Here is a 26,020-nt window from a genome sequence, read left to right on the forward strand (position 1 = left end):
GGATTAATAAGAAAAATTCCTTTAAATGACTAAAATATATGAACCAATGCATGGAAATCATCAAAAGGTTAAAACAAAATACTAAATGTCTCCAAAAGCTTGGAACAAAATTACTTTAAAGACTAAAATAAGTACGTCAAATGTGTGGGAGACTTCTAATACCTGTGGGATAATAACTGTGGGATAACTTCTAATACCTGGAACAAATATTGACAATTAGTTACAAAAGTCTGGTCCAAGAAAATGACTTTAAATCAAAAAGTTAAAAAATTCTAAGAAAAACGTAATGTATAAATGAGATAGTCAAATTGCTTCAAACAACTTCTTAGACTTTCATATGAAACAAACCACCAGCCGCCACTGATTTCAGAAATAAAGTATTGATGGCCATGTTCATATTATTTTTTTATTCGTATTTTACACTCTTCTAACAGTTTCTCTGGCGGTAATAATAAATGAATTAAAAAAAACAAAAATGGTCCAAATATTTTATTTAATTTTTCAATAAAATTTGATCAAACATTAGGATAATAAAGAAAATAAGATATAAGAAAGGAATAACCTAATCCTAATCTCTATTTAATATTAAACTTATTTTTTTTGTAACTGTTGACCTATTGGTGCAGTTTATCAGTTTCCAGGATGAAAACACCAAAAGTGGGTCTGTTAGAGTGACATAAGCCCTTTTATTATTTTTGAACTTATAAGGGTTCCCGTTACAGAAAAGGCCCCGTTATATCGTTTGTAGGGCATCAATGAATCGTTTTGTGTGAATATGTTCTACATATATGTACCGCGTAATTTTAATTAATTACCTGCCTGTATGTTGTTCATAACTTTTAACTTATCTCATAACTTTTCGTCATCTTCGATTTCCGTTCCGTGTGGATTCTATTTTTAAATATATAACTACAAGTTTTTGACCTTAAGAACCTGTCTGGTAAATTACTTAAGTTCTAAATTTATTTTCCCTCGGCCTAACTTATTGCTTGCATACAATACAAGTTGAGGTGATCACGGAAAAGTTATTTTAAATGATGAGTACATCGTGTTTGGAACAATCTGGTTAATAAACGCATTTTATATTATTTTTGGCGAGTGAGTTTGTTAGTATAACATTGTTTTACGTTGTCTATATAGATTTAAGGGAAATACGAGTGAAAATAATTTTTCTCCTTCTTAAGCTGTGGATAAAACAATAAAATAGAAATCAGTTGACGGGGCTAAAAGTGGTTTTCGCCTCACAGCTATAATAATTTCAATTAGAAACATATCAACAATCTTTTTTCTATCATCCATTCTTTATCCAAGAGACCACACAAAAAACAAAACAAAAGTAAAAAACTCCAAGTCCTGTTGTTAGTTGTAATGTGATCTGTATAGGTGTATGTCTAGGCCTGATCATGCTCCGATAGGAACGAAACACGTGTAGCTTTAAAAAAAAAATTGATGAGTGATTGAGACCTTGAATAAGACCCTGAATTGGAGTTTTTTACTTTTGTTTCATATAATAATGTCAGTTTTGTCACCATACTGAAAATGTCAGATTTTAAATTAAAATATCGGTTGGGGTTCGCTGTCAATGTCTCAGCTCTCATTCGTCAACTTATTCAATAATAAACTGCGTTTAATTACTAAAAATTTTTGGCAGTAAAAATTGGCAAAAAGCAAGAAGTTTCTTAATAAAAATCATCTGACGAGGCGAAAAATAAAATTCGGTAAAAGACTTGGATATAAAAAGTAAAACAGCTGTCGGTGTTCGTTATCCAACTGTTACTTTTTCTCCTCCATATATTCACCAACTGATTTATCGACAAACTATGGTATTTTTTAAATTTTAAAATCAGAATAATAAAATGCTGCCTTTTGCCAACGCCATCCCTTTTTAAAGCTCTACACATGCCAGTAATTGACAAGCTGCTTAAGAATCCCGTAATATTAGAAGTATTTATTAAAAATATACAGTTGCATGTTAAAATCAAGAAAATATAGACCCAAGTTTCGAAAATCTGGCTTTCGTTAGCTCCTTTGAGCACGGCAATCACGATGTATTCTAATTCAGTTGAATGACAAAATCAACGGATGGGGCGCAAAGTTTCTTTGCCTCATAGGGCGAAAAATAAAATTCAATATGAAAATTTTGCCAATTTGATATGACATTTTTTAATTTTAGGGCTAGAATCATAAAATGTTGCCATTTCTGGCGCCACTTCTGTTTAAAGTTCCTTACTTTATGTCACTGAAAAGCTGCGTGGTGTGCTAATATTGCAGGCTTTGTTTTTTATTAAATATAAACAAAATATAGAAATTTTTCATTGCTCGTTTATATAATCTTCAGAAATCTGGATTTCGTTAGCTTTTAAGCAGTGCAAAAACGATGGATTCTAATCCAGTCGAATGGAAAATCAACCGACGGGGCAGAAAATTACTTTTGCCTCATAGAGCAAAAAATCAAATTTTAATAAAATGATTTTCAGATTATAAAATATTGGTTGGTCAATATCAAACTGGACTTTCTTTGGTGAAACTTTGAGTATTAAATAGAGGATAAAGTTGATCCGAAAACGATGGATCTAATTCATTTGAATACGAAACCGATGGGGCTGAAAATTACATTCGCTTCACAGGACAAAGAATTAAATTTCAATAAAAATATATTCAGGTTTCAAAAATAAAATATCAATTGGTGTTTGCTGATAATGTTAAAACTCTCAAGGTATTGTTAAATATGTATTGTTGTATTTTATGTTGGTTAATATATAATAAATAAAAATAACAGAATGATGTTTCTTTCTATCAGAGTTTTTGAAACCTATTGGTTTCTAACATGCTTTGATAAGAAACAAGGTAAGAATATGCATTATTATCTTTTAGGTAAATAAATCTCAGATTTTTTTTTCTGTGCGCGTTCAATATACTCTGAATGACAATGAGCTTTAGGTGACCATATTATTGCCGCATATTCTAGATGAGGCCTAACAATAGCATTGTAAGATTTTACAACAGTGCTTAGATGTTTAAGTTTTTTAGAATTACTAATAAAAAAACCCAATTTTTTTATATGATTTATTGACAACAAATTTACAATGAAATGTAACTTGCTCTGCATCTATACACATAGATCTTTTACTTCCTTTTTTTCTCTAAAACTGAGTTGCTGATAGGGTAGTCAAAGTTTATAGGGTTGAGTTTTCTGGTGTAGGTTACTGTGACACGTTTACAAGCGTTAAGACACATTTTGTTTTGCAAAAACCAATTGGCCACAGAATCCAGATGACAAGTGTTTCATTATTTGCGGCATTAAAAGTTTGTGCGGTAAATTTGCATAAATTTGAAACTGTAGAATTTCCAGCAAGAAAACCATGCTGCTCAACAAAAATTTTATCATTGATATTTTTTAAAAGATATTTATAAATAATACTTTTAACTATTTTGGCAAGAGAATTAAGTATGCTTATTAGTCTATAATTTTCAATATCTTTTTGAGAGCAATTTTTATAAACAGGGACAATAACTGATATTTTAAGTTTTTCTGAAAAAGTTGAATGCTAAATAGCCAAATTAAAGATGCGTGCAATGGGTTTTGCTAGAAAGTCCATGCACCCTTTGAATATAAAAGAGATAATTATGTCAAAACCTGTAGAATTTTCTGGTTTTAAGTTTTTGATCCTTTTTTTGACCCTGTTCTCATTAATTAGAGTCAAGCCGATATATGGAAAGTTGCTATTCTGATATTGATTGTTTTGTGATTGTTCTTCAGTGAAGACGGACCGAAAACTAAAAGTAGCAAACTTAGTTACAGTGGTATTTTCTTACCATTGCATTGCATAACTTTTAGTATGCCACACCCAGTCTTGGCCCTAAAAAGGGTTGAGAAACTGTGAGGATCAACATGCATGCTTTCCTTTATATGTCCCTTATTTTGCTGATAATCAAATTTAGTTTGTAATTTAAAATTTACCTTTAAATCCCATTTCTGAAATTTCTAAATTCAGCAATCTGCTCGGCCCCGGCCCTACACTTCTTTATCAAATGGCGGTTTTTCTTTTTTATATTACTAATGGATCCTTTGAAAACCGAACAGGAAAATTATGTCGATTGTCCCTGACTTTAAATGATTTTTTTAGAAGCATACTAGTTGATGCATGAATAAATTCTATCATAAAGAGATCGAGGCAGGAATCATCATCTATCATGCCTTCCAAATCATTCCAGTTTACATTTTTTATTAAATCATTACAAAGTTTAAAATCTGCTTTTGAATCATAAATATAAGAACACTGAATATTATTTTTACAATTTTTATTTGACAAAATTGAGATATCAATTGATAATGATGGGTGGTAGCTATCCTCACTTACAAATGGGCTTAGGTTTCTGTTAACTTTAAAGTCAAAATTAGCCAGTACTAAATCAAGCTTTCTTGCCATAGAGTTTAAAATGTCATTATATTGTTCTAGGTCATAAAATCCATTAATGCTTTAATTTTTCCGAGGGACTACTTTCAAAATCGGCTAAATTAAAATCACCTACGATTAAAATGTTACTACTGATATAATTAACAGACTCTACTAGCTCAAAATATTCAATATAATCACTAAGTGGACTATTAGGAGGAAAATAAATTACAGAGAAAAGTATAACCTCACTTTTAAGCCTAATCTTAGCAAATAAAGATTCAAGACTCAGTAATGGCAACAATATCAAACTCCTCTAATAGATTCGTGGTATAAATTTTTTTTCCAGTTTTTGTCCTTACTTCCCTCGTGTTTTGATAATATAGGGTTAGACAATTTTTATTTACTTGGAAAAAAATAGAATTTAAGGTTGTTTTTATGTTTTTTCATTTTGATGAATTAACTTCTTTTGTGACACCATAGCACCTACTGATCCTGTGGTATAGTTACCTTCATGGAAGAGTAGGAGGTTGGATATTTAGAAGGGTATTGTTAACATTGCACCTCTGCAAAGTGTGGTTTTAGCATTGTTTTGAGTGGCTCAGGAGAAATATTAGGCTTATCATGACTTAAAATTAGATATAGTCTTTACCGCCTGATCATCAGCATTTTCCAAACCAAAAATCTTCGTTCCTTACGTCAATGTCTGTTGTTTTCAGTAATAAATAAGGAGTCTACATTACTGGTTAATTGTTTAATTTGTGGCGCTTTGACTGTGGTTTGTGCATTTACGATTTATTTGTTGTTTGCTGATAAGACTAGAATTTCGTTTATTGGTACTTATAAAGTTCATCCATCAAAATCCTTATATCATTTTAAAGTAACTTTTTTTACTCAATGAGATATTCATAGAAACAAACCTATTAGAATGTTAACTTAATCCAATTTTAAATTGATTAAATCTTCGAAGCTGGTCGAGTTGTCATTCCCATGAATCACGAATATATCAGAGCAGATGTTGATAAAATTGAAATTGCTTTCATAATATTGGCTTTATGGAGTCAATGATGCTGCACCTAAGACGGAACGTCTTATTTTAAATTGCTTAATATAGTTGCTATGACCAAATATCATAGCTATACTAATTGGAGTAAAAACATAAAACATACATACGAGGGCCGGTCAATAAGTCCGTGACTTTTTGGATAAAAGACAGGTTTTTATATAAAAAGTTATTTTATTTTTCAACATAGTCTCCTTTAAGTTCTATATACTTAGTCCAACGTTTCTCCAATTTTTTTATCCCTTCGGAAAAAAATTAAATTTGTCGAGGTCATCAAAATAGGCATTTGTTTGAGAGATGATTTCGTCGTTGGAGTCAAATCTTTGCAGTCAATTTGGAAACAAACAAAATCTTTTGTTTTGGAGTCAACTTTTCCAATTTTAAAAGGGCCTTAGTCCTTAGTTGAGTTGACACCAAAATTTCATTTTCAGAACATTTTTAAAAATGTTCATATAATTGATGATTAATATAGACCTACTTTAAAGGCCACCCTGTATATTAATGTTGGCGTTTCATATAGGTGTTGTCTGAGAAACTTAAAAATCATTAATAAAATACTAGTAATGAATAATTAATTCATTTATGAGAAAGTGATGCCAAAAGTGGGATTCGTTTTTTTCCAGGATATTTCCGAAACTTGTTCGATTTTTAAACGACTTTAGATCGAGCACCACAATAGGCAACATTCGTCGCATTAATTTTCAAAAATGTTTCTTAAAATTGCCTCATATTATAAAATATAAAGATGTAAAGAACACACTGTATAAACCTACCCACTTTGCAACTGAATATTGTATATTATATGCTGATGTTTTCCCGAGGTCGTATGAGGACAACGTAATTATTTGAGAAAATAAAAAAAAAGTTATGTCAGAAGTGGGATTCGAACCCACGCCCTCAGAGAGGACCAGAACGCTCGAAACCTACTGAAAGCAGGCAAGGAAACCTTGAGTCTGGCGCCTTAGACCGCTCGGCCATCCTGACATGTGTGTGGATCGCAGATAACCTAAATACTTTATTTTTATCAGCTGCTTATCGTATAACCGTTGATTGAATATTTGGGAAGATACGCAATTCTGTGTTAAAAAGTGTACCCGGTCGACTATCGGATTGCCGTTCAGTTTCGTGCACCGTGTGGTGCTGCCGCGAAGCGTCAAATCTAGGAACGATTTTATTTTAGCTGCGTGGACATGGCTTTTGGCCTCTTTGAGTCAGGTTTTCAACGACGCTGGAATCTCCGGTTACGCGGCCGTGTTGGATATTTTTTTAAGATATGGGATGATGCTGCCAGCTATGTTTTTATTATTTTTTTTGAACATACAACACGGTGTCATTTATGTGGTGGTCAAGTGATAAGTGATATACTTAAGGGTGGAGGCATATTGAAATTTCTTAAAAGTTTATTTTTATAAACAAATAATTACTTACCAAAATATGTTTTTGAGACAAAAATGAATACATAAATATATATAAAAAGCTATTTTTACAAAATTACCAACAAAGTTTAATACAAGTTATAATTCCAACAAACATTATGTTTCCTCCATTTTGTGTTCAAGAGGGTCAAGTTTTTAAATAAAAAGCCCGTTGCACTTCATTAACTAAAAACTAATATACATAAAATATATGGAACAAATTTTAAGATATAAGTAGGTTTCACGTAAATATTATAAAGAATAATTGAAATTATTCATAAGACTTAATACCGATGGTAATATAACTTCTTGATCAATAATTTGTTGTAAAAAGTAACCCATTTTATCATGTGATTCAATATCTGAAAAATTGTGCAGCGTAGTGAGATCTGTAAAGTAAGGGGTTGTAAGTGAGGATGTTAATAGAAATAGAAAATAGGCCACATTTTAAGTTTTAAGCGACACAGGAAAATTCTCAATTACCAGTTGTTACAACTATACTTAAAACTATAAAAAGATACCTAGTAACAAAAAAAACATTTTGTTTAAAGACCCCGCATCACGGTTATAAAGGACGTCAATAGAGGTGGTATAATTAGAGGAAAGTTGAGCGATATAGTGTCCTTTTATAATAAAATCTAAATACTTTGTAGGTAAAATCTAAATTTGGCAAAATCATTTAATTTTTTTTCTGGCGTTATTTCAAAATATATGACAAAAGTATTTATTAAATGAATAAATTATTGTGACCACTTTTTCTCGCCTATACGATGACACCTTTAAATTTAAAATACGACGTTCTGTCTTTAAAGAGCCATCATCAACTTTGTTTTTCTTTGTCGGCGCTATATTGACCATTTGCAGTTTAACGACGCGGGAATCTTTGGGCGCCCGGCCGTTTTGTTATTTTTTTTAAGACAAGGGCGATGATAATAACAGCGCTTTTATTTATTTTGTTATTGCCGATATTTAAATGAGCTGTGATGTCGCATAAATAACTAGATAAATGTGGTGGTCAAGTAATGTATTGGAAGGTGCTATCTCTTACAACTTAAATTTTATTAACAAATAATAAATTACTTACCAAAATCCTTTTTTGAGACAAAAATAAATAAATAAAAACAAAAGAAAAATTCAATAAGCTTTTATTTATTAATTAGAAAATTAACAACAATATTAAATAAAGATGATGATATAGGTAGGTTTCACGTAAATATAAAGAGTATATTAAATAATTAAAGATTTAATATCTATATACGGTACTATAGTTTTTTAGAGTCAATAATTTTTTGCAAAAAGTAGCCCGTAATGTGATTTTTGACAATACGGGTTTGTGAAACCAGCCAATATCTCAAAAACTGTATAGGGTACTGAGATCTGTGAAGTACACTTTTTTTGGACAAAAATATTGAAAAATAGATACCTTTAACTGAAATTAATATAAAAATAAAATCGCAAAATTTAAAAGGTTTTGAATAAGGGTGTAACAACACTATAAAATTTAGAAAATAGGTCATATTTTAATTTGCAATACAGGCAAACACTTAATTACTAATTCTTGAAACTAGAAAAAGTTAATAAGAAAAAAAACAAATATTTTGTTTAACAGTATGAAGGGTCTCATCGCGATTATACAAGATGTCCAAAGTAAGGATGAGCAGTAAATGGTTTAATTATGCAATCTAAAAATTGAAAAAATGCCAAATACTTCCTAATATTCAGGAAAAGGTGAAATTTGGCAAAATGGTTTTTTATTTGTTTCTGGCGTTATTTGAAAACATAAAATAAAATCGTTTATACATTGTTGTAAACACTTTCTCTCATTTACAAGTTAATATCTTTAACTTTTAAATACGACGTTCCTTCTTTAGAGAGTCATAATCAACTTTGTCTCTTCTTGTCGACGCCATGTTGGCCACTTGCAGTTTTGAATAACCCTTTTAATTGCTTTTTTAACGAGGTAATTTCTAGTGAGTAGTTGTAATCATCCCTATTAAATATTATATACCTCTCTCTCTTTAAAATACAATTTCGAATTTCAAAAAATTCAAAACATACTTTATTCATAAATACATGGTACCTACTTGTTGACTTGGTACTTTTATGATATAAAATAGGCACATTAATCGACATATTACTAACACATAATTTAAAAACAATACACAATAGTGGGTTCAACATACTAGTATAAACACAAAATGTATTTTCAATTTTTCACAAATTCTAACCTTTACATCTTTACCAAAAACTAATTATATACTATTGGCCTATTCCTAACTATCTTTAAAAAATTCTAATGCTATAAAATACTTGCTTTTAAGAAGTTCGTTAAGGACTTTTTAAAGCGAGGAGAACTTCTAGAGACTTTTATGACATTTAGAAAATGATTAAAAATTTTTATGCTCAAGTAAATAAGAGAATTCTTAGTTCACTTTTCGGGATGGGCATTGGAATATTATATTTTTTTCTGATATTATAATGTTTTAAGGAGCCATTATTTTGAAGATACAATTTATATTTTTTGTATATTAGGCAAGCAGACTCAACAATAAACAAGCCACACAAGGAAAGTATCTTTAAATAGGGGTCTGCATGTCCTGTGGAGATTTATGACACATATATTTAATGGCTCGTTTTTTAAAAACAAACATCGAGTCAAAAAGCCGTTTAATAATGCAACTCCAAAATGTTATTTCATACTGTAGGTATTTTTGTATGAAAGTAAGTTCCAACTTTCAACAAAAAAAAAATAGACCGTTTTTGCAGATATCAACCTCAGTTCATTTAAAACCACTCTAATAGCATAACATCGTCTAGCCAGTTTGTGCCTTTTGACATATCTCCATAAAACTAAGGTTTATGATCGATAACAATTCCAAGAAATCTGTTAAAATTATTCACTTCCAATTCTTTGTTGTGAATCATGAACTGCTCTGAACATAAAAACTTAACAATTTAGTCTTATCTATGTTTAAAGACAACAAATTAGCATCAAACCACTGTTTAATCATTAATAAATCTTTAGAAATTGTTCTTGTTAATGTGCTTTTATTATTGTCTGCCCATAAGATAGTGGTGTCATCTGCAAAAATAGTGAAGAATCCTCTTATCTGGAGAGACGCCAGGTCATTTATATACAATAGAAATAAAATAGGACCGAGAAACGAACCCTGCTTACTACACAAAGTTCAGACAAACTGCCATTTGGCCAAACAAACTTTTTTCTGTCTAACAAAACAAAATGTTAACCATTCTAGAGCAACTCCCCTAAACCCATATCTAGAAAGCTTACCAAGCAGTATTCCATGGTTGACACAGTCAAAGTCTTTAGAGAAGTCGCAGAATACCGCTGCAGCAAAGTGACCTTCTTCAAGCTCAAATATAATCTCTCCAGGAATGAAAACATTACTCGACATTCATTAAATATGATTTTTTTTTTAATTAGGAAAGCTACCATTCGTACTATAACCAGTTTCTCAATAACTTTAAAGGCTTTTTAGGCTTTATTTTTATCTTTTTCATGAATGAATTTCATCATAAAAACAATTATTGAAAATACTTAAAATACTAAAGACCATAAACATAATATATTGATTTAAAATTTTCTTAAAGTAAAAAAAAGAAAAAGAGAAAATGGCTCTCATAGACATGAAGAGACAATATCTTTAAGAGTTCGGATTGATTTTTGTAGATAAAATAGATAATTTTCTGTGAGGTTTATAATTAGATTTTTTTAAAGATTTTCTAATAAGATTTTGAGATTCCCATTTTAGGTTGTTATAAATCAAAGTCTTAATTAATAAATGCAAAAATTTATCAATATGCTGTGGACATAGGTTTGGTTTATTTATATTTATTTTATCTAGTAATATTTTATTAATTTTTAAAGGATTTTATTGTGTTTTGACATAAATTTGAAAAATTCTCTGATGGGTTTATTAGAGAAGATACATTATTTGATTTTGCAAAACTTTTATTAATTAAAAATATTTCTATCTTAAAAAACTGAGAACATTGTTTTTACATTTTCTTACATTATTGCACCCACGATACGCACACTGATTAATTTTGCCTAAAGGAGCCATTGTCTCACAAACTAAACACATTTACATATATCTATCTATTTGTGATTATGATATCCAAGAAAATTTTTTAACAACTACCAAATTTCAATACGGCAAACACGAATCTGTGCAAAAACTCTCCCACACGACTCAGGGATGATCGGCCGATTACTAATGAGAAGCGACGGACGAAATTATTTTCGCGCATACTGGAGAGAATCGCCATCTATTTTTCACGCATATTTGCGGTCACGCTTTAGCCCATAAGGTTGCGTATCTTCCCAAATATTCAATCAACGGTATAACTAATAAATATAAATATAACTAAATATATATTATATTTGTTTTTAAATTAGTAGAGTAAATAACCTATTGTCGCGAGTTTACACTGAAAAAGTAGTTACCCTTGAGTTTTAAATGAGAAGATTTAAAAAAAAAACGAGATGTTAGAGAGAAATTTTGTAAATAACGTTTTAATACCTACATTTTCCTGACTAAAACATGAATTCGTCTAATATTCTTTATTTGAAAATATAAAAATCCGTCTTGCGAGCAAATGTATGAAGTGTCAATAACAGAAAAAATAAGTATAAAATATTTTCATAAATACAGTGTTGCTGCATCCAATAATTGGCTACGTCTTTATGTTATTATACCAGGGCTGAAACTTATGAAAATGGTAGAAAGTAAAAAAAAAAGGGTGAAACTCATTGGAAAAAGAAAGAGAATAGTTTACGGTGATCTGAGGTCTGGGAGTGGAATGTGATATTCCACTCAGTTCCACTCATTCTAGATTCGAGTAGATTCAATCCGAATTCTAGTAATCTTCAAAATGTTTAAGACCATCATAGTCTTCGCGTCCAATATTATTTCCAGTCTGCATGTTCTTCATCCACAATTTCATCTGAATAAAATATTAACTTCCTTGTAGGTTTTTAGGTATTTTTTTATTTTATTTTTTTACACCATCAGAAACAAGATATTTCAACGAAAAAAAAGCTCAATTTTATAAAAAAGCAGACATGACGGGAGAATTTTCGATTGAAAATTCGGGTTCCTTTTCGATATTATGTGAAAATAAGGTGGAAAAATAAATATTTTAAGTAAAAAAAATTACAGTGTTTTAGAAATAAAAAGATTTTTTTTATTTCTTGAACTTTTTTGTTGTAAAAAAAAAAAAATAAAAATAAAAAAAACAAAAACTTGATTTTTTCACATACATTTTAAGGTTATGTGAAAAAAATAATTACAAAACTTGCGTTTTGCCGGAAATCGAGATAAACCGTTTTTCACCCTTAAAAACCCACTCCTTCCACATTCCGACCTCAGATTTCTCGTAAATTATTTTTCCTCTCATTTTTTTTATATTCTCTTCCTTTTCCAATGGGTTTCATCCAACTATTCTCTTTTTTGGATTCAAAAATTATTGACCCTGCTCTATATGTCAACGGAAGTAGTTTTAATTTAAGAATGCCAGTAATATTCCTAATTCCAATCTTTTTTTTACAAATCACTCTGTAATTCAGAAACCAATAAATATTTTGCAAGCCCTTAAAAGCATTTATAATGAGCATTAAAGTTCAGGGCAAAGGCAGCTTCTTTCTGATTAAATCGAATCTTTTATAGTTTCTAAGATAGTAATAATGGCATAAACTATTTAAGACACCCTGTAGAAGGTAAGTAAGCAAAAAAAACATTAAACGGATAGTTTTATTGGCGTATATACAGTGTTGTTACTTTAACTGCAATAAATTCAGTTAAAACTAATCAAATTTTATCTCGCAAAATTCCTGAGACCCGTCGATTTTTGTTTATTTTTTTTCACATTTCAAGATAGTTTTTGTATTTTTTCACCTACAGGGAGGGTCCAAATTATCCCAAACTTTTTTTTTCAAATGGAAAGCCACTTTTTTGATTAAATTGCCCTATTTACTTTTGTGATTATCTAAAGGAAAAATACGAAAAAAAAAACCATTAAATTATTAAAAGTCTCGAAATATTTTGTGTTGGTAAATTTTTGGCGTGTTTGTTTATTTTATTGGTATCGAGACATTTCCTGACATTGTTGTAGTGTCACTGTTAAAGTAAAATCGAAAGCAGATTTCGAGAAGTTGGGCACGTGAGGGATGTTTCAAGACAAAGGTCTTCTAAAATCGATGAAAACACCCAATTAGATGTGTTGTAGCGATGGAAGAAAATCCGGTAACTGCAGCCAGAAGAGTAGCTCGCGAAAACTCTATTCATCATAAATCTGTGCTAAAAATTTTAAAAAGTGTAAACAAACGACCTAAAATGCAACCCGTTCAAGAGTTATTGGAAGACGATCCAGATCGCAGAGTTCAGTTCTGTGAATTAATGATGAACGCCATTGACGAAAATCGCATATCTTCGGAGTGGATCCTTTTTTCTGATAAGGCTACATTCACCCTAAATGGCCATGTTAATAAGCAGAACTGTCGCTACTGGTCTGACGAGAACCCACACTGGGTAAGGGAAACTAATACACAATATCCCCAGAAACTAATGTTTGGGCTGGCATAATTGGCAGGCAAGTTATAGGGCCCATATTCTTCAATGATACTTTAACTGGGGAAAAATATCTAGAATTTCTTGAACATGAACTAGTTCCAGTCTTACGTGCCTTATGTCCGAGTCAGTTCGATCCAGATTTGTATGATGAAAGAATCTGGATGCAACAAGATGGTGCTCCCCCACATTATGATTGTAATGTACGCCAGTATTTAGATGACAATTTTCCAAACAGATGGATTGGTAGAAGGGGTGCAATCGAGTGGCCGGCACGTTCTCCCGATCTCACCCCACTTGAATTTTTTCTGTGGGGACATTTGAAAAGTCAAATTTATATGAGCAAACCAGGAAACCTAGACGAACTCAAAGAACGTATTAGGCAAGAAATCCGACAAATATCTCCAGAAGTGTTAGAAAATGTCAGAAACGAATTTTATTATCGTCTTGGGCTTTGCCAACAAGTAAATGGTGCTCATTTTGAGCATCTTATACGTTAAACGCTACTTTTAATAATTTAATGGTTTTTATTTTTTTTCGTATTTCTCCTTTAGATAATCACAAAAGTAAATAGGGTAATTTAATCAAGAAAAAGGGCTCTTTTCAATGAGAGTTTAAAAAAAGTGGCTTTCCATTTGAAAAAAAAAGTTGGGGTTAATTTGGACCTCCCCTGTAGGTGAAAAAATACAAAAACTATCTTGAAATGTGAAAAAAAAACAAAAATCGACGGGTCTCAGGAATTTTGCGAGATAAATTTTGATTAGTTTTAACTGAATTTATTCCAGTTAGTCACCACACTGTATACTTTTTACTATTATATTCCTAATATTTCCAGCTCTTTTTATTTAACGAAAAACTCAGTTACAATTCTTCATAAGTAGTTCAAGTCTTTAAAAATTTGTGATCAAAACCTAAAAATAAAAATACATAACGTTAATAAAATTATCACTTGGACAACTAGCAGTTACCAATATAATAAAAAATAATCAAAATTGATGAGGTAGTTCGAATAAAATAAAACACTGTCTTAAAAGGACTTTTGAAGACGTTCAGAGACTTCAGATTTACGTAAATAGCTTTAATAAAGGTGAGAGAAGAGAAAAATAATTTGAAACAAAAATAAAGAAAAATCAAAAAAACAATACATAGGACATGAATTCAATAAACATTAAAAGTAATTTTATATCTTCCTAGAAGTACTTTTTTAAATGCTTAGGTCGGTAAATTGGGTTTATAAAAATATTTAATATTTGTGGTAAAATATTATTTTTTTTCTATTTTTATTATTATTTACTTTTTTTCAAATTAATTTTATAAGTTCAAAATAAATAAACTTCTTAGGGCTCTCCTCTTGGGATGAAGATCAAATCAAATTAAGACAAAGAAGCACTTTTTTAATTTATTAATATTTCTAGAAAGCAGACAATAATACCAAACATTTTAAAGCTAAATATTTTTAGTGAGTAAAAAAAAGGATTTATAATTGAGGCGTGTTTTACAAAAACCGCACATATCCAAAATCAACGAAATTGAGCTAGTGGCACCATCTAGTTTAAAAATATGATGTTTTTAATGTCCTAAAATAAGATTCTACAAAAACGGCACAAGTACTAAGATAGAGCTAATTGAAAATTCGATAATTCTGCAAAAAACACACATGTCCATTGTTTTTCCACCAAATACAGCATTAGTCCGTGCAACAGGACATGTGTGCTTTTTGTCGTAAAATTTTGCTGAAGCGCTCGAATTATTAGTCAGTTTGTTATGGTTTTGTCTATGAACCAGACGTGTTCTTGTGATTTTTGACTGGAGGTTAGAATTTGCGTTTTCTTGCTCAAAAATTATACTTAAAAAAATGCAAGAAGTGTTAACTAATTGGCCTACAAAAAAGCCAAAGAAAATAAAGAAGGAGACAGTGATCAAAGAGTTAAAAGTTCGTGGTGAAGAGCACATAAATCACAAGGGCAAACGTGTTTTAGCGCATAAAACTGGCGAAGCATGCAGGTACGTCAGAGGGCATATTCTTTAAGTGTGGGTTTTCCAATAAAAAAAATATTTTTTTATAGTTGCAAAAATTCCTGTTTTTCCAAAGTTGCTGAAGAAAAAAGAATTGCCATTCTTACCCAGTTTAATAATATGACTGACAAAAATAATCAAGATTCTCATTTAACTGGTGTCATATCAATGAACCATATTATTAGAAGACGTCCCCGATCTGAAATAAATAAAAAAACTCACGGTGCTAGTTTTACTTACAAAATAAGGGTGGATGAATCTAAAATAAAAGTATGTAAGAAAGCTTTTTTCAGCCTATATGGCATTAAAGATGCTCGTTTAAGGCGAATTCGAGATTCCCTTATGACTACTGGAGCTTCTCCCAACGACAAAAGAGGAATACATGGAAATAGGCCAACAAAAACTCCAGATCACATTACAGAACTTATTAAAATCCATATAAAATCATTTTCCGCTAGACGCTCGCATTATTCACGTCGTAAAAATCCAAACTGTTCTTATTTACCAGAATCTCTTACGTTAAGGGATATGCATAGAATGTTCCAAAGTTATAATATAAACATACCACATAAAAGTTACTGGAAAGCATTTAAGACATATTTTAACATTAAATTTGGATTTCAAAGATCTGACACTTGTTCAGAATGTGACAAACTTGCTCAGCAACTAAACTGTACAGATCTTAGCATAGAAGAATGAAATAGATTAGAATTAGAAAAGGTGATACACCTTCGTAAAGCTGAAGCTTTTTTTGACCTAAAACGAAAATTTAAAATCAAAGCAAAAGCTGGAGAAGTAATGTGTATTAGTTTTGATTTTATGCAAAATTTGCCCCTTCCTCACATACCATCTAACCCTGTTTTTTATAGCCGTCAACTTTGGTATAATGTTTTTGGTATACATGACCTTGGAACTGATAATGTTTGGATGTACACTTATCTTGACAATGAAGCCAAAAAGGGTGCCAATGAAGTCACTTCGATGTTACTGCATTTCCTTAAAAACCACATCCATAACCGCAGTTTGGTTATTTTTAGTGACGGTTGCCCAGGGCAAAATAAAAAATTACGTAATGGCTCATTTTTTGTACACCTTGGTCAATATTCTAAAAATCGTTGATTCAGTAGAATACATATTTCCAATGAGGGGTCATTCCTTTTTGCCAAACGATTCGGATTTTGCCCTGATAGAGAAAAAGAAAAGACGCCTGGAGAGAGCCGAGAGACCAGAGGATTGGGATAATATCATTTTAAATGCCAGAATGAAACCTAACCAATTTAATTTGATAAAAATGAAGCAATACGATTTTTTTGATATAAAAACTGCGACCTGCAACTTTTTCCTAAAAACTCCAAAGCCAGATATCAACATTAAAAAAAATAGGATTATGAAAATAACTAACCAAACATCTTTACTTTTTTTAAAGGATTCATACAGTGGCCCATTCAGAAGCAGTATTGTGGCCAAAGCAAATTTATCATGCAACATCCAACTGGAAAGGCTTTACAAGGAACCTCTTCCGTTTGCTTCAAATAAAGCTGAGAATAAAGAAGATCACTGTTACCGTTACTACGTCTTGTAGCTAATAAAAACTACTATGAAAGTATTCTGGATAATACTTACCCTGATAACATGGACATTAATGAAGAAGATTATAGTAGTGGATGTGAAGATTAATTTACTACAAACTATTAAACTAATCCTTGTTTAGAATTTATTTTATGTTTAAATTTGTTAAATAAAACGTATGTTTTTTCTTATTTAACTTTTTTCTTGCAAAAACAACTTATGTCCAACAGTTTTTTCGATTTTTTGACAAATATATTAGAGTAATTTTTTGTTTAAACAAGAATTAAATATATTAGCTTAATATACATTGTAATTAATAAAAAAAATATGAAGAAATGAATTTATTTTAAAACAAAATGTTTTTTCATTTCCTGAAAATTTTGGATTTTGGACATATGTGTTTTTGTAAAACACGCCTCAATTATTTTAAAAACAAAAATGTAGAGAATATTAAAAGCATGGATTATAGTTTAAAAAAATCAGTATAATTAATAAGACATTCCGCCAAAAAAAATATTTTGTAAACCCTCATTGCATGTAAACAAATATCTTTTAAATTTACGTCAATTGTAAGATTAATTTAATTTTCAAAACAAACATACCATTTTTTTATAAAAAACAAACTAAAACTTTTAAGCAATTTCCAAGCTTAGAATTCATCCTAAATTAATATGGTCCGATAACGTTGTTAAAATTATCACTTGGGTAAGCGTTTTCAAGATAGAATAAAATTAAAATATAATCAAATTGTTTAGTGCTTACATATCTGATAAAAATAATAAAATTGATGAGACAGTTCGGAGAAAAGCCCTTACTTAAAAGGACTTTTCAAGTCGTTCAGAGATTCCAGATTTTTTAACAAAACATTAAAATTAAAAAAAAGGAGGAAAACAATACATACATAAGATATGAATTCATTCATTGAACATTAAAGCTATTTTAGTTCTTCCTGAAAGTAATTATGTTATTTTAAATGCTTATGTCAATAGATTGGGATTTTTTTAAAAACATTTGTGTTGCGCAGATGCAATCAAATTCATTCATTACATTAATCAAAAAAGACATTATTTAAATCCCTTTGATGCACTTTATAATTTCTAAATAGTTCTAGAAAGCAGCCAATAATGTTTAATGTTTATCTGTTTATTTTAAATTAAAACATTGTCTGCTACCAGACTATATCTGTGATAAATTGACAATTTTTAGTGATGTTCACAATTATCATACTCGCCACCGAACAGATTTCCAAGTTGACAGATGTAATACAACTCAGTTGCTCAAGTCAATATTATATAGGGGCTTAATAGAATTCAATAGGTTACCAGCTAGTTTTAAATCAACAATACTCGTACCTTATACCAGCACTATTATTGTAATATTATCCTTATTTTTTGGTTTTTAATTTTAGTTTATTAGTTTTTAATATTATATTAAATGCCATACTATGTATTTTATTTTTATGTAGCAGATTTTGCTAAATAAAGAAATATTATTATTATTATTATTAATATCAACAATTTTAAAGCCAAATATAACTACTATGTAAAAAAAAGGATTTATAATTCTTGTAAAAACAAATACATAATGAATAGTAAAAGCATGGAGTTTAATTTAAAAAACCAGTATAATTAATAAGGCACTCCGGCGAAAAAAAATATTTTGTAAACCCTAATTGCATGTAAAAAAATTAATAAACTTCCTTTCAAATTTACGTCAATTGTAAATTTAATTGAATCAATATATTAAAAATTGACAGTTATTTACGACCTATAAACATAATATGTATAATGACTTAACTTTAGGAAAAAACTCTTTATGTACGCAGCTGTTCAAGTATTTTAGTGATAATATGCGAATCACTATTTTTTTATTAAAAATCACGATCTTTAATTTATTCATGGATAATGAAACTAAAGATAAATTAACTGTCTGAGTTTTTTTCATTTTCTTCAAAAACGTATCAAAATATAGTTTTTTTTAAAATCTCCTAAAGTGAAGGATAGCTACCAAGTCTATTGATTCTATCAATATACATATTAATTTTTTTGTAACTTGAAAACAAAAAGGTTTTATCGATCAAATTGAATTATCCGAAAAAAGATTAATATACGAATTTCTTGACTTTAAAAATAAAATACGATCTGATTCCAATATTTAATTAAGAATGGAAAATGGAACTGTAGGGAAGAAAATACTTTAAAATGCGACTGCTAAAACTGAAGATTTACCTTCTGAAGTTTTTTTGAAAATTTGTTCATTAAATTTTCATTAAAAAAAAGCTCTTTTCGACTATCGGTTGTTAACTAAATAAAAAACAAATATAGCCAAATTGTTTGTGCAAAACAAATTAATAGGTTTAGGGAATTTTAAAAAATTAGAATTTATCCTAAATATAACGTTGTTGAAATTATCATTTGGGCATGAAAATGTAGTTAATAAAGTGAAAAATTAATTACTTAATTGTTTGCTCAATATAATAAAAATAACCAGTGATGAGGTAATCCGGAGAAAATAAGACTTGAAAGGAGTTTTCAAGCCGTTAGAGATTCCAGATTTACGTGAATTGTATTTAAAGGTGAGAGAACGACAATGAGTCTTGATTTTAAGTAACCAATCAGAAAATGTATTTAAAACAGGTGGTTAATTCAGTAAGAATAAGTAATTAAAATAATAGAAAATTGAAAAAAAAGATGCATCACCTAAAAATATCATCAATAAACGAATTTCTAAGCCAAAAAACTGACGAACTTGTTCCAGTTTATTCAATCAAGAATTCGAGGGAAACGGAGCTGGTGCTCGCATTTTAATTGATTCCGCTTCATCCCACGCACTTTTTTACGTTTCACTTTGTTTATGTGTTAATAAGATATTTTTGTTTTGGCCTATATTTCATTCAATGTGTGGTTTAATTTTATTTCCAATAAACTATATTACACTCGATGTTTTCCATTTAAAATTAACAAGAATACCAAATTCTGTGTATAATTTGTAGGTCGCCCGTGTCATTAATAAAAACCCTGACATTTTCAATAAATAACGTCATCCGCACTTTTAGATACTTAACGCATTTTAATAAATTTTTATTCGTCGCTATTGCATATCTTTTATACAAATTAAAATCCATTTGACCGGCAAACTCGCATCATTATTCACAAAATTAAATTCCTAGTTCCGTAAATTGTGCATTTTACAACCCTCTTAAAGCGCCAGGGCCGGGGCCTTTAATTTCTCTATTTACATATTTATGGTCAAACGATAAAAATTTCAACCCCCTACGAGCTAAGAATTATCGCCCTCGCTATGGTCCAATTAAGTCCAACCCTCACAGAATTTTTGCATATACAGACACATCGGCAGCAATTACGTGATTACTCATCAACTGAGATGGATATCGGACAGACAGTTTTAAATTGAGGGTTGACTTGTTTACATTATCTCGGATCTAATCAGATCATTCACTTTGGTTGAGCAGCTGCCAACCTCGGTTATATCAAGATGAGGAGATTGTTAGAATTGCGGTTCGGATATCTTATTCAAATGTTAAAACTGGATTCGGTCAGGCGTTATTATTTAATTTTTTCCCAAGATAATTATAATAAATTATAGAGTATTTCCACAAGTCATAAAGTAGAGCTAAATATATCCTTAAAAATAAAATACATAATACAGGATAAAACATCAAAATGTAATTATATGATAGAAAAACATCTCAACAGGGTAACGAAGACCATATATAGGACTTCACTGTATTAAGAGTAGATCATTTTTTCTCAGAGGGAAAATAATTTTTAGCTTTATTTACGTTTATATGTAATCAATTCATGCTAAACCATTCCTGAACTCTATTCTATCACAAAATCCTCAAGATCTCTGCATTCTCATCAGTAACAGCCACACACTCATCATTTCAATATATAAAGAATAATATAGAATCACAGCCTGTTGCCACAAAAGCTACAAACAGGATTTAAGAGAACCAATATCTGTTAAGTGTGCTTTAGCATTTCCTAAAACCAAACTAGCAGAAAGTAAACGCATTTTACTATCAGATGTGTTAGTTTAATTAAAATGTTTCAGGGTGCTTTAGGAATTTTAGGATCTCTATAAGATCATTCCCATGAATCAAAACTCCCCAATAATTAAATACTTACTAATCAAAAAAGTTATATAGGGAGACTAGTTTTACGATACGTATATTAATCTTCACTTCTACAAACATTGGCATTTATTTCAGAAATAATTCTTCTCTTCCTGTACCTCCTTAAAACGAATAATTCATTAATATTCTCATCAGAATACAATTCCGTAACAAAATCCGGAAGAACCGTGGTTGGGACATTCTCGGAAACATTTTTGACAAAGAAGTTATTGAACTTATCAGCAGTAGCAGAGGTCAAGTTACTGCAATTACTACCATTAGTCGCTCCTTTACCAGGAGACAGGTATTTGATTGTAAGTGAAAAAAGTTTTGGATTTGAACAAAATATATGCGGTAACTATTCATAATTTAAATTTTCCTTTCATTCACGTTCTGCTAATGTAATAGATTTTTTAAATTGATTACATTCATCTCTGGTTAATGAAAGAACATATATTATTAGATCATTTTGCGACAAAAACTATCAAAGAAGAATCAGTTTGGAAAAACCAAGAAATTTGTTCAAAGGATCAACTTGAAATTGATTAATTCATTCGTAAGTTAGAGCTTCATTAATAAACAAAGGAAAAACATCTATAGCAGTCGTTATTATCCTATCCAAAGTTATGCAAAAATGGCTTCTGAAAATTATTTCTGGTAAAAATATTTCGTCTTCCATCGATATTTTTTTAAAGAAAACAAACAAATTTCATCTACGTCAAATATATTTTTTTAATTTAAGAGCTGTAAGTTATGATCTGGTTTATTTAATACAGTTACAGTGGCTCACCCAAAAATACTGGTTTTATTTACCTTGCACTTTAATTGAGTAATTATTGTTGGTATGTCTTCTAAAGCATGTATGATCATGCATAAGCGCTAAAGGATGAAACAAGGTAAAACCTACTATAATATCCTTCTATTTTTATAATTTATTAAGAAGTATATTATGCGGGAGCTTCTTTAATAGTCAGAAGTGACATTAAAGAATTGGCCTCTAAAATAGTGAATCTTCAATTTATTTACCAGATATTCAAACGGTAGCTACTAGAATTTCAGATTAGATTAAGGCCATAACTTTGATATATTCAATCCTATAACAAGGTTCAAACTATATGCATATAATATCTTAACTGATGCCTTTAGAAAAGTTGACAATAAGAAATGTTTTAAGAGAAAAAAATAGTTTTTGCCTTAAAACATTTCTTAAAATTCTGCCTATATTGTAGTTTTGGTCTTTTATCACTTATTTTTGAATGAAATTCAAATAATTTATTATGTTTTAATATTTATTACAAGCAGTCATCAAACTTTATACAGACCTATTGGCAATTTCTTAGTTTAGTGAATAAAACCTGCTGATAAAAAGTGCAAAGGCGTGACAAAGAACGGATTATTTGTCTGTGTCGCACCTTTAAATGAAATCATTGCGACTACTTTCAATAAAATGACGAAAAAGGTCTATGGAGTTAAAAGACTTGAATTAGGGCACGAAATAAATTATGTCACCCATACATATATTAAAACGGAAATAATTTACATTCATAGTTAATGACGAAAGGAACTACTTATAATAATTAATGTGCTTATTAAATAATTTATTATTCATTTAAATGAAGCATTGTCACTTATTTATTATCCCTAAAAATTTCGTTGCCAATTTTTATTAATTTTTGTCAATTTATCCAGTTTTATATATTTTGAGGGCTTGAATTAAAGATTTTTGAACATTTGCAGAATTAAACAGTCGCTCTGGTTACCTATCTGCAGCTACTTCATCTACTGACATACCCAATATTAATATAAAGCTCATATTTGGAACAAAAAAAATGGTAAGTTTAAGCACATCAATTTACCCCAAAAAATTATTATTATTAACTGAAAGTCCAGAAATTCCAACTTTCTTGGAATGACGTTGGAAATCTACACTGTTTGCTTGGGGAACTGTATTGGTAGAGGTACGATTGAATAAATACCAACAAGGGCACCTGATTTAATGACTCCAGATTATTTTTGTGATGAACATCAAATCTCAATTAGTAAATGCTAAAGTAACAGACATTACCGTCTAACTGTATAGTCATGCCAGGTGATACTCAGATGTAGAGATGACTACCATTTGTTATAAAGCTGTTTCGGAAGGTGTATTGGGCCATTTTTTGCCAAAGAAGACAAAGTGGATAAGACTCAATGGGAGGTGAGCAATTTTAATACTAAAATAATCTGACTATCATATATATCTACTATCATAATAGTGAAAGGTACGCTATGTAAATGAGTTATATATTAAACAAGTAAACGGAAAAGGAAAATAGACAGCTAGATGATTATTTCTGAATTATGAAGAGTTTAGTGCAACTTCAAATCGAAAAGACTAAATGAAATTTTCAACACAAAATAAATACCAAGAACAAAATTATGGTTTTGATCAAAATGTTTTAATGTAAAATGCAACCCAATAACGGAAACATATTGTAGAAGGTTAGAATAGCACTTGAGTGTATGGGAGAAGGATATTCAATTTAAAAATTCTATTAGCTGTACACTCTAAGACAGCGGCAAGTTAATTTTAGTGAGAATTTAAACTTCTATAAACCGTAAAATCACAACTTTTTTGTACAAATACAAAAATATTTAGAGAAACACACCTCAAAACTAAATTCAAATAATTTTCGATGTCAAGATTATAACTCACCCATTTCATTTTTTTTCATCAATAAGTAGCATAAAAATTCCAATTAATAAGAAACTATTATTTGAAATTTGAAGAGAGCTCCTACTGATTGTATTATATGGCAACAGCGCTAGTGCAGTCAACCACGACTCGTGACGAGTCTGCTCGATTCATCATTTACGCGATCGATTGATTGGTCGATACACTTGCTGGCCGTTGTTGAGAGTACCTTATACCATGCGCTGTTGTCAAATGTGGACGGGAATAGCAAAATAGTTTGTAGTAAATTTTTTAAAATGTCCTTAACCAAACAAATAATTACAAAGATTTATATAAGGTTTGTTGTTTTGATTGGTTTAATCCTTTTGTCTGAAATAGGCCATATTTAATTAACTTTTTAACCAATAGTTTTACCAGGCAAAGTTGCCTAATAACATATTATTAAAGAAGATCTAACATAAATTATATAGCACATGGGTAAAAAGGATTATAATAAAATACATATAAATAATATAAAATTGTTAAACTAATTGTTCTTTCCAAGATATTTTTAAGTATTAGGGGCATAGTAAGTAGTTTTGGTGAATATGAAATTACTTTTAGGTATGTGAGATGTGGACAAATTTATAGAAGCTACTTAAATAATTAAGCAAAGGATTACTAGGAGGAAAATAATAATTTTGGCTGCAAAGGAATGAAATAATAAAAATACCAGTGAGGTTATATTGGACTTAAAGTTTAAACCTACTCTATAATAACTAAACCATAAACGAAAAACTTACAATATCATCTTGATGAAGTCACAACGCCTATACATAGCACACTTTTTAACAAAGAAGACTCAAAATAGGGAAAAATTCAACTTAGCGAATTTTCCAACCCCCCAGGACTGGTTAGAAAAGCCGTGTGTAACCGAACACCGCAGAGTCTCACTGGAGAATGACCTAAACTTGATCACATGCCAGGGTGAACGGAATTTCCTTCGTATCTCCCCCAGGGGGGATGGAAAACGAGGGTGGGGGATGAAATCGCGCTGCCATTGGGGCGAATGCGCTCCAGGGGTTGTTATTGGTGAAAGAGTTCCCGGCGCCTATTTGGCGCGACGCTTGAAATTCGTTCGGACGTTTGGAAAACAAGTTTTCGTAGTTTTTTGGGGGGTTGATAAGGCGAGATGGTTAGTGGGGTGGGATAGTGGGGAGTTGAGGGACTGTTTAGATTAATTGTTGTGGAGAAGTTTGGATAAGCGGTTAAGATACATCAGTAATCGGGAAGTTTATATAGTAAAAAAAAGGGCAGTTATCAATAGAAATATAGCTATAATAAAAAAAATTTCAAAGAAAAATGAAGCTTACGTTAAGAAAAAATAAACCATGTCCAAAAACGTTTGGAAATATATGCGTATTGTGTCTTTTTTCCTCGCATATTTAAAAAAATATGAATACAATTTCTTGATTGGATCGGATGTGAATGAAATTATGACTAGAATCAACGTCAAAATTATATAAATCTTTTCGAGTAATAAGTCACTTGCTCCTTTTCCAAACTCCTTGTATGACTTATTGGTTTACAAAATTGTCCAATAAATACTGCAACAGCTCCTAAAGAAATGTGCGACTCGACCAGAGTATGAAGTTCTTTCCCTCTCTTAGACTAATCTCAAGACATAACAGCTAGAGGATAATTTCCTCAAGAAGCACAATATGTTTTTTGAATCTAAGGGTATCCTTATAAGTCCAAGGAATTTTACACTGCCAGAGGTATGTATAAAATTCCATATAAGGAGATGCTGGGGAGAAAGAAAGCAATTAAATTTTTAGCTATTGCCATATTGATCATTGTTATGTTAAAAGATAGCTTGTTGCTGTCGCACCGGGTTTTGATCAGATTCAAATAATCATCAACAAAAAGTCGAAAGAAAAGCCACATCATTAAAATAAATGAGGAATAGCAAGGGGAAGAAAGGGCCTGTGAAAAACATTACCGCCATATAATACCACTCGCTGACGATCACACAAAAAAACAAGATGATCTACATAGTTACAATCCTTAGACAAGTCATAAATTAAACACAGCCGAAAGATCATTTTAATTTGTCCTCAAGAATGTTTCTTCGAAAAGAAAGAATGTAGCGTCAAATGTTTACTTGATACACTGGAAG

The 26,020-nt window shown here is 30.3% G+C and overlaps 1 protein-coding gene and 1 non-coding gene across 4 annotated transcripts in view; both read right to left on the reverse strand.

The window, feature by feature from the left end:
- The window catches only part of LOC126735790 (talin-1), a 114,406-nt gene that overhangs the window by 70,154 nt on the left and 18,232 nt on the right, over positions 1-26,020 (reverse strand). The window lies entirely within an intron of this gene.
- Trnal-caa (transfer RNA leucine (anticodon CAA)) lies at positions 6,329-6,444 on the reverse strand. The gene is made up of 2 exons: positions 6,407-6,444; positions 6,329-6,373 (listed from the first exon to the last, which is right to left on the reverse strand). It is a non-coding gene; the product is annotated as a tRNA-Leu (tRNA).

The sequence above is a fragment of the Anthonomus grandis genome, chromosome 4 (assembly GCF_022605725.1).
Source record: "Anthonomus grandis grandis chromosome 4, icAntGran1.3, whole genome shotgun sequence".
Classification (NCBI taxonomy): domain Eukaryota; kingdom Metazoa; phylum Arthropoda; class Insecta; order Coleoptera; family Curculionidae; genus Anthonomus; species Anthonomus grandis.